Source organism: Dendroctonus ponderosae, unplaced genomic scaffold (genome assembly GCF_020466585.1).
Source record: "Dendroctonus ponderosae isolate FM_Combo_2020 unplaced genomic scaffold, Dpon_F_20191213v2 Dpon_F_20191213_9, whole genome shotgun sequence".
In the NCBI taxonomy this organism is placed as follows: domain Eukaryota; kingdom Metazoa; phylum Arthropoda; class Insecta; order Coleoptera; family Curculionidae; genus Dendroctonus; species Dendroctonus ponderosae.
In genome coordinates, this window is record NW_026019116.1 from 6,633,093 (window position 1) to 6,645,409 (window position 12,317).

The 12,317-nt window shown below is 36.5% G+C and overlaps 1 protein-coding gene and 1 long non-coding RNA gene across 3 annotated transcripts in view; one reads left to right on the forward strand and one right to left on the reverse strand.

The window, feature by feature from the left end:
• The window catches only part of LOC109543299, a 66,407-nt gene extending 55,975 nt beyond the window's left edge, over nucleotides 1-10,432 (forward strand). Inside the window, exon 3 of the long non-coding RNA XR_002172483.2 lies at nucleotides 10,399-10,432. This is a non-coding gene — a long non-coding RNA (uncharacterized LOC109543299). The remainder of the gene's footprint in view (nucleotides 1-10,398) is intronic.
• The window catches only part of LOC109543297 (ataxin-1), a 71,017-nt gene that overhangs the window by 53,634 nt on the left and 5,066 nt on the right, over nucleotides 1-12,317 (reverse strand). The window lies entirely within an intron of this gene.

Consider the following 12,317-nt stretch of genomic DNA (forward strand, 5'->3'; position numbering starts at 1 on the left):
CTTCTTAGGTCGGAAACAATCCAGTAAGGGCAAAAAACACGATTGCGAAACTTTGATTTTTCTGTTTGAGTCTGTTTATTGATAACTCTGGTTTGTTTATTTACAATTGTGAAACTTTCCAGTGTTGTAAAAAGTCCTATCGGTAAGTGTTTTATCTGTAAATTTTGTAAAAACCACAAAGACATATTTTTCGTGTGCCACTCGATGCCTATCAAGAACTAGATTAGTTTAATTGGTTTTCCATTTCAAGTTCATACCGACTGTGCAAATGGCAATGATAATGACGTGCCCACACATCTATTCTCGCAAATTTACTCCAATTACCTAATGCCCCCGATACGGCTACATAACGCACACAATTTGTGCAAATCAACCGAAAATAGACGGAAAATTGCCGGCTATTTTAAGCGTATTCACATTTATCAGCAAAGTTTTCCTTAAATGTACGTTCCGGAGACGTAGAGTTTTGCTTTTTGCCGTTTGATTGAATTGTCGGACCAACAACGAGAGAAACTGGAAAGTCGTCGACATTTTTTTTGGTTTCATGTCTTGATGTATAACGGAGCTTTTAATTAAATCAACAATTAATCAAATAAATAAAATTTTCAATGGATTCATTTCAGGTTCTTTATATTACCTACTGTTACTTCGACGGTTTCATTCTCTAAAGCCATAACTTGGATTTTCTGCGATGATTGCACTCCCTTCCGCATAAACCCCGTCTGAAACTTCTCAAAACATTACATTCTTTTATGAGTTTGTATGAATTTTAAATCTGATGATGGCGCTGTTGTCTCGCCGAAACGTTATGCGTTAAACGATATACAAATTTTTATTTCACACTTTCACTGAGGCCCACGAAGGAAAATAATATACTAACAATTACACGCAGTCAGGAAAATAAATCAAAATCTATTAAAGAAGTTTTCGTGAATTTTTTATTAATACATAATATAATACATACAGAAAATTTTCGCCAATTTTTTTCAATTTTTTCTTAGGAAACCGCGTTTTTCGATCAGTTTCCGCTGATTGTACCAGTACTCTTAACACCTTTCACTATATCGATGCTGCACGATTTTTTTAATTTTTTTAAATAAAAATGATGAACTTTATACTCGCAAAAATCAGGTCGGGAAAACAAAGTGTAAACTGCCTCTTTACAAATTACACCATTATTGCAGTCTATTAGCATTGGCTCGCATGCCCATTTACAGCTGATTAAATCTATACGCCGCAGCAGAAGATCTCGGCGAATTTTTCAATAAACGTCTTCACTTTTATTAGTGTGTACTTCAATTAATTCGTGTTTTGTTTTTAAATGCGCGTATTTTATTCGGTTTCGCGTTGTTTATGCGGCATTCTCACAATGTCTCGTCGCTTTAATACTCGTTACTCGAATACGGTTAAAATGGTTTCCAGTTTTCGACTCGCTAATGTATTTAGAATAATGAAACGGCTTTTTGTTCACTCGATCGACTTGCTGAATAACTAGTCTGAGGTCGTGTCCGAGGAGATTTTTCTATTTTTACAGCATCGTTTCATAAACAGATTTGATTTAATTGCTTGAAACTGATCTGGATCTCACACGAATAAGCAAGAGTTCTGAGAAAGGATTGAACTTTTATCTGAGCAAAGTGACCAAAGGATCTCTTTAACACCGTTCAACTGCAGACAGAAGAACTACAAATCCAAACAGATTTTAGACGAAGAGATGATAATGATTTGGAGAATCGCATACTCTGATGATTCTACACTTTTTTCAGTCTACAGTGTTGAAATCCATTGATCTTCAACACTTTAAGCGCTTTTAGAAGAGAAGAAAAAGCGTTGTAAAAAGAATAGTTTAGTCTAACAGTCACACAGTTGCAAATCCCACACACTGGGAAATGTTCAAGCCTTATAGCCGTATTGGATTACTCGCACATTGAGACTGGCTGGGATTCAATTTTGCTAACAATAACAAACGTTTGTGTGTTGTATTAAATGTGAAACTCTATATTCCAAATGTGAATTCGTGTCGGTTTATACCAACTTGTTTGGGTAAATGCGTGGAGATTATTCGAGAATCTCAGTTAAAGAACGTGAAAAAGAAATGGAAAACTGCCAGATATTAAGTAACAATCGCAACTCGAAACGCACGAACACTCATAGCAACCATATGATTGAAAAACATCAAAGTGTTTACATACAATTGTTATTAAATGAGTGGTCCAGTTCGAGATAGTGTCGAATCTTATTTTGGTCGATGCGGGGAATGGGAAAGGTCAAACACATGCCCACAGAATGTCTAAATCAGGAATAAATTTTCATGTCGATAAACAATTTCATCCGGTGGTGTCCAGTTTTTTGCACAATACAGTGAATTTCGATCATCGAAAGTTCAAGGATATCGGTCTGAATTGCCCGCGTATGATATTGCATAATGGTTGTTAGACATTATGGGTTCAAGCTGCGAAAAATCCACATTTGTTGTCAGGATCGAGGATTTTGAACAATTACTCTACGTACCAATCTAGTCGAGAAAACATTCGGTATTTTGCGGTGTTTTTGCCAAATTCTGTCACATTTTTTCTCTGGTGGTCATTCATCATTCGTGGACACTCACAAGTGGCAAAACTGGAAAAAATCCCCGACCGAACGTTACATTATGGGTTCTCATGAAATCGACAAAACGGCTAAAGTTCTTTCTTGCGCCGGTCATTTGAATTTCATGGTGCATTTCCAATCATTCTCATAAATCGATTTCTCTTTAATATGCATTATATAAATAGAGATTTGTGCAATTCCTAGGCATTCTTGAATTCGAATGTTTGGTTCTTTTTCGTCATTAAAACCTTTGTTTTATTGCATTGCATTTTTCAACAATTTACTTCGCTCGTCGCCACAGCAGCAGTACACACATTTAGGAACAAAAAGGCCTTTTTTCAAAGTCCAAAATAAACTGGCGCGTTTAAATAACTCACTTAGTATTAGGAAAATGATTGGGATGCAAAACCTGTTTAATATTTTCCTGGAATAAAGACTGGTTGCGTTCGATAAAAGTGATTTTTTATAACCATTCGTTTACATGCAGAGTGTTAAGTTCTCAGGCAAAAGTCAACTTTGTTACATAAATTTACGGCAGACAAAACCCATTAATTAAACACAACCTTTAAAAACAAACTTTTAAATCGCTCAGTCTAAAATGTACTGATTTACAACAAGGATCACAATGTGCTTAAGCGATCAATGATGTGGGATGCAATCAAATTTAAATTTCATCTTTATTACCACACATGACACAGCCAAATACGGGTGGAGGAGGAGGATTTTGATTAAAATAAATCGCTTCATTCCTCAAACGTTTGAATACTTGAATTTAACTGCATTATTAATAAATGTTTTTGTCTGCTGATGTTTGATTAGAATGAGTGGCAATTTTTTAGATGGGTTTTCCACCCGATCCGTCAGGTTCTGCAGAATAGTTGGCACGGAAGTGCAAAGTGCTGTAACGTATTAGTGCGTATATAAACGTTAAGTGTGGTTGGTTATTTTTACCATTTCATGTCCAATTTTATGCACAATCCGGCTTTTCAGTTGAGGGAACGCAATGTAGGTGTTCTGGTTAATAGGTCTTCGCCAAAAATAACATATTGTCGATCCCCACGCAAAAACCCCGTAATTTGGCTTCTGTACAGGGGCGGATCCAGCTTTAAAGTCTGGGGGGTCATGTAGAAAAATGCAGTCTTTCGTTGTCTATGAAATTAGAAAAAATATCGTCGTTTAGACCCAGAAGTCGAAATTTGAATAACAGCAGACACTAGCGTCCCGTTTTGCTGGGAAGCAAAATGAGCAAGAACACTCATTTGTACATCATTCTAGAGAGAAATAAATGACCTTTTTAGAAAGCGTCTGACATTCAAATTTCGCTTTCTGGGTCAAAACTGCTCCAATTTCCTCACTCACGTTGCTACGACTGAATCGAGTTTTCAATTCTCTATCCAACGATGCCAAAACGAATTCTGTGGCTCAAATGGTTCTTGAGAAACTTCGAAAAACGCAGCGTCACGTTCAAGAGGATTTTGCAACTCAAAAAAAAACCACGCAAATCTAAAACTTCTTGAATTCAAGCATTTTTTGAGAAAACTGCCAACATTGTCTTATCGATGGTTCCCTTTCTAAAAAGGCCATTTATTTCTCTCTAGAACGATGTACAAATGAGCGTTCTTGCTCATTTTGCCGCCGATAAATGAGCCAAAACGGGACGGAAAACATGAAATGTTGGCATAATCTTGCAGCTTAGTGTCTGATATTCAAATTTCGCTTTCTGGGTCAAAACTGCTCCAATTTCCTCACTCACGTTGCTACGAGTGAATCGAGTTTTCAATTCTCTATCCAACGTTGCCAAATTTCGCTTTCTGGGTCAAAACTAAACAAGAATCTATGTTATTTGTTTCAGTTTTCAGAGTTTTTTGAGCATTTATAATTGTGGCTGCATACAGATTTTATTGAATAAACTGGAAGTGTCTACCGGCAATTCCATTTCCGATACGTCATTAAATCCATATGATTTAATTCGAGAGTGGCAGCAATTAGTACATACATGCTATTGCATTATCATTAGCTATTATGGTTAGATAATTAATTGGGCAAATGAAAAGTTTAATTAATTTTGAATAATGTGTAATTATCGCTTTTACCGAATTACGTAACAATTGGACTTTCTCGGAAATCGAATCGAATTGAGCTACTAAATAATAATTAGTTAGTTTAAACCACAAACAACTCTGTGATTTTGTGCCATTTACGCAGCGTGGCATCCCCGCAATTCCAAAAGCTGGAACGGTGCGACAACAGTGCAGGGCATAGGAAAACGGGCGTGGTTTAAAAGACTAAATGAAGCAAAAAACATCTCATTTTGAGATGCGGATATTGAAAATTCAAACCTGTTTTGTTTGTAATTTTTCTTTATTTTTTTCCTTTCTGAAATGTTTTACAAGTGTTTGTTTAATCGATCGAATCAGTAAAAGCTACAGTCATTCCAACCCGACACATCTATTTGATTACTACATGATTAAATTTAGTACTACTAGTGTTAACTGATGATAAACCTTAACTCCTTCTCTGTCTTGTTGCTAAGTGGCCGCTATCATGCTGGGTAATCGTAACTGAACGCAGCATATGTATTTATACAGTGATCACTAAACAGTCGATGGAGTCTTTTGACAGGTTATTCCCCAGAAAAGGGGAAAAATCACTGGAAGATCCACACAACGCAACTAGATTCTACAGATATTAGATACAAACTGGCAAAAAAATTAAAACACATTTGCTCTATATTTTCTCGCAGGCTTTGATGGGCTTGGTTTCATTAGGTAAAACCCACAAAACCCAAACAAAATTTTCGGTTGAGTTCTCAATGCGATGACATAAATAGCTGTGTTTTAGATCATTCTTTGCATTATCAGAGAAATGCGCAATTTGTCACAAAAATGTCACTTCGCTGCATAACCTCACTTCACAACATCAGTTTTCATTTCATAAGCCTGAAAATGGTAATTTTCCTAAAACTTTGTGACTGTTTTTTGGCTTAATTTATGGACCATACAAGATTTTTTTGCTGAAACTGGTTTATTTAAAGGGTTCTTTAAGGTAAAAAGAGAAAAACCAAAAAATTCGGAGAAACTGAAACGACATGATCACCCATTTTAAGATTGAAAGCACACAATTTTGAAACTAACCACAAATACACCAAATATGTTGTAGAATCAACTAAAAAAGTTTAAAAAAATTCAATGTTTATATGATAAAGTGCAAATTAGCGAAGGCACTCTATCGAACGAAATATACGTTTCGCTTGCGTTGGGGCGATTATCATCAGATTTCTAGACTGATTTTCTGGTCGAGACCCATTTTTTGCTTTTAAGATATAGACTGTTGACACTAAACAACTAGACATTTGAAACCCGTTGATATGGTTTTCGCAACTTTGCCCAGAAAAATTGCAATTTCTTCCTGGTGTTTCACCAGCAACACAACCTCCATCCTCATAGCCGATTCATGAAAAATAATGGCCGGTTTTAGGAGAACGCCTCTCACTAGTTCGAAATACTTTATTTGAATATGCTGGCTACTATAATGATTCTGGGAATGTTCGATGGATCCAGCCGGCGTACACTAAAACATTTGGTAAACATCCCGATAATGAACGGAGAACGTGTCCAGCGTTTTTTCAGTTTACAGTTGTTAATTTATTATTTAAATAAGCCCAAAGAGTAAATATTATAGTTTGAAATAGTCGATCGACTGACTATAAACGAGCGTTTTATCGCCCTGGCGGTTTTTACGATCTTCATTCAGTCTAATTAAAGTGTTTTGACTGGAATGTACTGTCTGAGGATGGACGACCAACGGAAAAAAACCGTCCCCGTACTACCAATTCCAGCATTCCGTCGAGCGGCCCCGAAAAAAAAACTTCAATTGATAAAATCAACGAATTCAAACGCACCGCAGCCCAGTAAAAACGAAATGCCAGTCTTCACCATTAAATCGCGTCTCCGCAACAGTCATCTTCAGTTTAAAGGTTTTAAACTGGATCGCCTATCTTCGTATAAAATTCCTCAGCATCATTATATCGTTTCTAAGAAAAAGTGGACTGCGTGGTATTTTGAAACAAGGGACCATTCTTCGGCTCGGATCGACTGCCCGGTCGAAAAAGTTTCGGAATTCTTTCGACGGTCAAATGTTAAGCTCTATAACATCGTTACACGCTGTTTTATTTGGTTAGATGACGACCAACCACATTATCGGGCTTAATTATAGCCAAACTCTTTGATGTTGGGCTTTCGAGTGATCAGCTGGAAAATGTGCGCGTTACCAACGCACTGAATCAGTATTATTGCACTTAAGCAATCGGAAAATGTATCTGTTGAGGGATGGAATTGCAATAAGACGGCGATTTACTGCTGGAATCAGCTGAAGAAAATTGAAGTGGTTTAATGAGTGGGAATTTTTTATGTTTGAAAGTCAATGAAAGAATATGCAAGTAGTAAGATTCACATGATTCAGTGCTTTTTAGAACGACTTCTTCCGACCAATCAGATGGACAGTTTTCACTTCAAGTGATTTTTTCTTACTAAAGACTTTCGAGAGCTTAGGGGGCGTTTGAAGTAAAAATTTGTAAACATTAAACACGGTTTGTTTAACGCGTTTTGAATGTGTTAATCGACAAAGGTCTAAGCACAAAATGACTAAAGGTCAGCCTGCAAGCCAAAACATGTGTAATTTCGGTTCAATTTTGTATCGGAGTTAAGTGATTTCTTCTCCATTTCGCCTTCATCCAGACTGGCGACAATTAAAACGAAATGATTCAGGTTGATTTGAATGAAACGTTATTCACGTTTCAACGCAATTCCAGTTTTTCTTGTGATTCTTAARGGCATTCGATTTAGTTAAATCCCTGTATAATCACTGATTTCTGGACTTTTGAAGAAAATGTGCGGCATTGAAWAAGYAAAATTGTGMSCGGTTAACATGGGGCAAAACATATGTGMMYGATGAATAAATCAATTAAMATACACACTAAAGGGAAAAAGACAAACGAGCAAAAGCAACTRGAGGCGAAAAAAACACGGATTTTAAACTCYTAAAAAGTAAATAGAGCAATAAACTAAATCAAGCGTAAGGMAATGASAGAGAACACAGTAAGCATTGAGAGGAAGAAGTCAAACRAAGTACTCTTTCAYTMAAACTGAATTAGAGTCTATAAGGSCAGRAACTAAACAGTGAGMCGATGCAGTTGAAGAAGAGCCTAAAATTTCCCAAACGGCTCCAACGACGAATCTGTTTGAGCCCTCAAGAAATTAAATAATCATCAAATCAAATAGATAAAAAAATATAATATTTTGTGCTTGAATTGCTGTGATTCGTCAAAAGGAATCTTACGAWCAAAATTTTACCAAAATGGTCGGAATTGCACTTAGACTTGGACTTGATTTAAACATTAGTCGTGATCCAACTCTCTCTGCAGTACCTTCTAGACTTAAGCRATTTAACAGAATCCAGAGATTTTTTCCAAATCGTGCCGCAGACAAGAAGGTCCCGCCTGCCTTGGGGCGCATTTTATGCCGACCTAATTTAATCCCGAATTTTGTTGCCAGTTTGGATAATTAATTTTCTCTGGTCATCGGTCCTCCCGCTCCATTCAATACCGGTTTCCACAATAGGGTGTTTTCATTGTATCAAAAATTCCTACAAACTGAACATTAATCTATGGTAATATATATATACGAAAAATTAAATAAGTTTATACTATCTATCTATTGCTATTTTGTTAAATATTTAATAAACCAATGCAGCTAAAATTCAAATTATTTATGAATCTCTAAAACGCAATCCTATTGGTTGTGACGTCTCTGGTCATATTGGTCATTAGTTGTGTGGTTGTGTTTCATTAATTATTTTGTGGATTTAAATAATTTATAGTTTGTGTTAAACTAAAAATGGCTTCGGAAGGATTCCTTAAAGCGTCAACAAACAATTTACCAGGTGTACATATTTTCATGGTTACCGAATTTTTAAAAAACGACGAACCCTTTAATTCAGCCGAATTTAAGGGTGTCAACGCAGCAGCGTAAGTAAAAATCCGTAAAACCATTATTAGTTACACTCTCCTTAATATACTAATCTGTCTGTATTGGTTTACATTAGGTAAATAATATATAGAATTTCACTTATTCAACCTAACCTAACTTATACTGCTTTAAAAGTAAAATGAACTCTTAAATTTGTATTTTGGGCATCAGGAGAACATGGTGATATAGGATATGTGGAATTGAAACGCGAGGATTCTTTGTGCACTGTACAAGGTAGAATTTGCCCACAACACAGAGTACGATCGAAGGCATATCCTGTCTGCCTCATCATTAGCTTTTTGTTCGTACTTTCATTAAAATGATCCTCGCACCAAAAAAACATTGATTTGGATTTAGGAACATCACGTTTAGCTGCGTTGAACCATAAAACTTTACGTGCATAATCATGGGGAGCGGTTAGAAAGAGTTTGTTTGGAGCACTTATTGAGGTATTCTTGCATCCTGGGACAAAACACCACTTATTCTGTGATCCATACATGTCACTATTTTCCATTATTCAAGATAATAATAATCAATAAAATAATGATAATTACAATAACTTAAATAATAAAACAAAGCTGCGAAAACAACAAAATAAACACGAGACGCTTTGTTGATATGACCTGCTACGTCATAATCGGGATAGGCAACCGACGATACGGATTTGGCGTTTTTGGCGGAAAATATCTGATTTGAATTTAAATTCGGTTCAAAATTATTATTGAGTTGTTTTGCAAAAAAATATATATCAGTGTAATGTTTGCCATGACTACTTTCTATATATCAGCATTAAAAAAAAGTGAAAACACCCTACTATGGATAACAACGTTGAGTTCGAATTGGAAAGGTTCGGGCGTTCAGATCGGTGGAAACGTTTATAAAATTTCTAGATATTAATAAAGACACCAGTGCCTGAAGAGTTTTTGATTGATAGTCACATGTGTATAAATACAGGGTTGCTCGGTAGTTATCCGGTGCACAGTTGCCTAAATTCCTGGAGCCAATCATGCCGTGCCTCCAGCCTTTTCAGGGAAAAGACAGACATTTTTGAGGCAAAAAAAACGCCAACAAAAACATGTTGAAAATCTGGCATGCAAAGCATGAACTGCACAGCAATAGAGTTCCAGACTTGTATGTAGGAACGCAATAGAATCGACCGGCATCAATTATACAACAACAGTGTAAATCGTTGTGTAAAATATGACTTGCCAAAAGTTCATGTAAATACGATTCGTCATCTGGAAGCAAAAAACATTGCTGAATATAAATCATGACCAGATCGCGATTTGAAATATCAGTAAAGATGCGCATTTATGTATTTTGTAGTTTCTAGACGTTGTCGTGGTGGATTTTAAATGTAAAACAGCGAACAGTTTTGGAAAGAGCGACTTAATCAATGTCTTTCGATGGGAGCGAAGCTCTCAACCTCACCGAAACTGGGAAATGTGTGCCTGTCGAATAAAATTCGGCCACTTTCTCTCGTTTTGGAGAATTGGAACCGTTACACGTTGTTACGTTATGTTTCACATTCTAAATTCTTTTGGATAATTTATGTCCACCCACGTTCATTAACAGCATCCGGCATCAAGCTATTTTTACTATGAGATGTGGCGAATTTAATAATAAAGTTCTCATGCGATATGGAAATCTTTATCAATCGGTTGATGATATTTAGGCGAGTGCTGCCAACAAGCCTTTGGCTTGTTCAATGTTGACGCACATTCTTTGTTACATTTTATATTATATAGATGATTCCATTAACTTCAGTTTTCTTTGTTTGCAGAATTCACCTATTGGGCAGCAGCAGCCACTCAAAAGGTAAGCAAATGAATGATTACCAGCATCAGGAAAAATGTTGTTTGCGCCGCCGGTATTATCATTACACAAGAACCAACAGATCGAATTCCAGCGCGTGATAGTCACTGGGTTTTGTCGAGTCAATAAATTTTTACACCGTAACCGGTAAAGAAAGTTTCTTAGGTGTCACACAAGGTCAAATTCAAGGCCGAAAGGTGTTGCGCCTCGAACCACTGCCGTAACATGCGGGCAAAACATCAGTTTTTGTCATTGTTTTCATAACGGTTTGGGCCTCATTAGCAGCTTGATGTTAAAGGACAGTTTTCTAGCGGCAAAACCCTCTTCAGCTGCGAATTTGGCGCAAAAACCTAATCATTTTATTCAGTTTTTTACCGATAGTAATTAACTTGGAAAAACGACCAAAGTTGTGAAACCCATTTGTGAAATTCGCCGCCCTCATCGCTCTGAAGATTTTTAAAGTTCCTGTAAAACTTCAGGTCATTCCAGTTTTAGCAAAGTGCAAAGCAGCAAGCAATTCTGTCTACGAGAAGAAACGCATTATTTTTTAGTTTTTCTCAAGAACACTGGCAATCTTCAAGTATTTTCCGCGAAAAATTATGAAATCAATTCTGTTAGAATACTCGCCTCCTTCGTCCCATTGTAAAAAGTTTCGAAATCCCTTTCCAGCTTCGTTTTTGGGATAAGAATCAAATATTTTTTTATCAAAACACAGTATTACCACAAATATTTTTGAATTAACTGCTCAAAACAAGGGCAACATGGCATTGAAATGCAAATGCATCCTGATTGAACTGAATGAGAAATAAATGGTTCGCTGCCACTGGCCGAAGCATAAACTTGAACCTCCTAGAAACGGGTACTATGGGTTCCAATAGCATAGTAAATATTTATTTTCGTATTCTTCTCCTGGCCTTTATGTTTGCTTTAGTTCTTGTTTATGCTCGTGCTCGGTTTTACGGCGAACTGGCGGCCAAGCATTATGCATTCTTTGGTGACTTTTTTTTGCTGTTTCTGTCCGCTGTTGTGGTTCTCTAGTAAGACGAGAGGAATGTTCCAGAAAATTAAGTGCTTGTTTGTACAGATTGGTGGCTAGATCGAATGGGTGCTTTGAACTCGTCCGATTGCGTAATAGATCGCATATCTACGTGATGAATCGATCGAATGCAATTTGAATGTTCGAATGTTCATCAAGTTCGTTCAGCTGATGCGATTTCAAGCGATTCAAATTCGAGCATAGAGGCGCGGATGATTTTGCAAAAACTCAAAACAACAGTCAATTTTCTAAAGATCCAAAAGCAAGAGAAGAGCAAATGAAAAGCCGGCAATTTTTCTAAAAAACTTGCAATTAATTGCCAATTTTCCTGCGCAGATTTCCAGGGCGTTTGTTTCTCAAGAGAAGGAGAAAACTTCAACATTTTCAAATTGAGTAAAGCTGCAGTTCTGGAAACATTCTAACACGAATCTTATCCAATATTGAACACACACATACGGGCATAAATGCAATCAAGGGCCTTTACCAAAGCGAAAAACCTCTCGGAAAAAAATATATGGCTAATCAGGTCGCTTTAAAAGGTTTCGTTGACGTAGTTGTATCCTGTCGTCTTCTTCGTTATTTCATTTTTGGTCTCTAGATCGGGATCATTTTCTTCGTCACTGATTTCAGGAACCACATTTTCATCAAGTTGGTAATGGAGAGGAAAATTCAAAACTTTATTCTTTTCTTCATTGATTCCTTCAAACTCTTCTTCGTTAAAGTTTACATCACAGCTGATTATTATTCTTCTTTTATTTTTGTCCCATAATCGATAATTATTTGACAATGCATCATATCCCACAAACAATAACTTGTTGCTTTTTCGGTCCCACTTTTTGCGTAGCTGAGTT